The sequence below is a fragment of the Nematolebias whitei genome, chromosome 4 (assembly GCF_014905685.2).
Source record: "Nematolebias whitei isolate Nwh7 chromosome 4, NemWhi1, whole genome shotgun sequence".
NCBI classification, from domain to species: Eukaryota; Metazoa; Chordata; class Actinopteri; order Cyprinodontiformes; family Rivulidae; genus Nematolebias; species Nematolebias whitei.
In genome coordinates this window covers 41,529,490-41,532,106 of record NC_056501.1, presented here as the reverse complement: position 1 = coordinate 41,532,106, position 2,617 = coordinate 41,529,490, and positions in this window count along the sequence as shown.

Below are 2,617 nucleotides of genomic sequence, written 5' to 3'. Positions count from 1 at the left end.
ATACTTCGAATTACAGGACAGGATCCGGTACATCCAGACTCTGAAAATGTGGACACAAAACAAGGTAAGTCTTTCTAAATCTTTAAGCACTGTACAGGGCTGGAGGCATATGTACCGGCACGTCAAACAATGCTCCAGCACTGACTGGAGCTCCACTGGAGCCTTAAGTACTCCTGGCATCAATTAAGGAAACTGGCCTCAGCTGCAGCTGCTCATCAGCGCCGCCCCTGCCTTCAGGAACCTGGAGGAAGGAAAATATCAAAACCATACAGAACCCCCCTCTCAAGAATCGCCTCCTGGCGATCGCTGGCACTTTTCAGGGTGATCTCTAAAAAAATCGGTGATAAGACTGGGGTCCAGGATGAAGGATCTGGGAATTCAGGACCGTTCTTCCGGTCCATATCCTTCCCAGTCCACTAAGTACTGGAACCCCCTACCCCTGCGTCGTACATCTAGAATACGGCGTACCGAGAATGCAGGATGATTGTCGATGAGACGGGGGGGGGGGGGGGGGGGAGGTTGGCAGGAGGGCACAGAGGGTTCTCTAGGACAGGTTTAATTTGTGAAACATGGAAAGTTGGATGGATGCGCATTGAAGCAGGAAGACTCAACCTGACAGCAGACGGATTAATGATTCTAACAATAGGAAAAGGACCGATGAATCGAGGGGCCAACTTCTTGGGATAGTCCTTTAAATTAATGTCCCTGGTGGACAACCACACCTTTTGGCCGACTGAGTAGGATGGAGCCTTGGAACGGTGGTGATCTGCCATCCTCTTGGTTGCAGCCACGGTGCGAAGTAACGCTGCCTTGGTTTGACGCGAGATGCGTCTAAAGCGTCTGAAATGGTGCTGTACCGATGGTACAGCAACCTCAACTTCCTGGCTGGGGAAGAGAGGGGGTGCATAACCCAGGGAGGCCTCAAATGGAGACAACCCGGTAGCATAAGAGGTATGCGTGTTGTGGGCATACTCTACCCAGACCAGGTGTTGAGACCATGCGGATGGGTTCTCCTGGATGATGCACCGGAGGGTAGACTCGATCTCCTGGTTGCATCTTTCTGATTGGCCGTTAGACTGGGGATGATAACCAGACGTGAGACTAGACGAGGCACCCAAAGAATTACAAAATGCTTTCCAAACCTGAGAAATGAACTGTGGACCCCTGTCGGATACCACGTCCGCAGGAATGCCATGAATACGAAAAACATGTTGTACCAACAACTGGGCTGTCTCTAAGGCGGAGGGTAGCTTGGTCAGGGGAACGAGATGAACAGGCTTAGAGAACCTGTCGATAATAGTGATGATGACTGTGTGGCCTGCTGATGGAGGTAACCCGGTGACAAAGTCCAAAGAAATGTGAGACTACGGCCGACTAGGAGTAGGGAGGGGCTGAAGCAAGCCTGCGGGTGGTTTATGTCCACTTTTGTTTCTGCTGCAGGTCTGACAGGCGGAGACAAATTCTTTAACGTCTTGACTCATAGTGGGCCACCAAAAGTGTCTCTTTATTAGAGCCATCATGCGGTTGGTTCCAGGATGGCAAGACAATTTGTTGGTGTGAACCCAATCGAGAACGCGGGCCTTCACCGCTGAGGGTAAGAACATCCTGTCCTTGGGGCCGGTCTTGGGATCTGGTTCCGCCTTTTGAGCCTCCAAGACCTCCTCAGTGATAGGCCATGAGAGTGCACTGACCACACAGGACGAAGGGATGATGCTGACCTCCCTCTCACCGTCATCTGATGCTGAGAATTGGCGAGACAAAGCATCTGGTTTGACATTTTTCAGTGCCCTCTAACCAATGTCGCCATTCTTCTAGAGCCATCTTGACGGCCAGGAATTCTCTATTTCCCACATCATAGTTCTGTTCAGCTGTAGACAAACGTTTAGAAAAAAAGGCACAGGGATGTACAAAGTTTGTTTTCTCAGTCATCCAGGTATATAACAACAAAAAAGGTTGAATCATGTCATCTGGACTTCGTTTTTTTGTTAAAAAAGAAACGTTTCGCCCCTCGTCCAAGAGGCTTCGTCAGTCTGAGGCCTAGCCATCTGGTATTACCCAGAAGCCACCCTGACTCTTGTGTTTCAAGCCTGCCTCAGATACCCCTGAAGTCTGGCCTTTTCACTAATGGTTTCAAAAACACAAAGTTTGTTTTCTCAGTCATCCAGGTATATAACAACAAAAAAGGTTGAATCATGTCATCTGGACTTCGTTTTTTTGTTAAAAAAGAAACGTTAACAAAAAAACGAAGTCCAGATGACATGATTCAAGTAGAAAGAGAAGTAGAAAGTGGAAGTAGAGGGGCGAATAATACCGGAATTTAATGACTCTTCTATGTAATTTTTCATAGTCTCTTTCTCTGGGCCTGAAAGGTTAAACAATCTGCTAGAGGGGAGGGGAGCTACCGGCAGCAGATCAATGGCACAATTATACGGTCTGTGAGGAGGCAAAGATAGTGCCTGAGATTTTTTAAATACCGTTTTTAGATCAAGGTACGTGGAAGGAACATTGAACAAATCAGATTCTTCTGGTATCTCCTCTGTCTTTTTACATGAGGAGGAAATGGCTGACTATAAGCAATTATTTAAACAGAAAGAGCTCCATCTTTCAATTCTTTTTG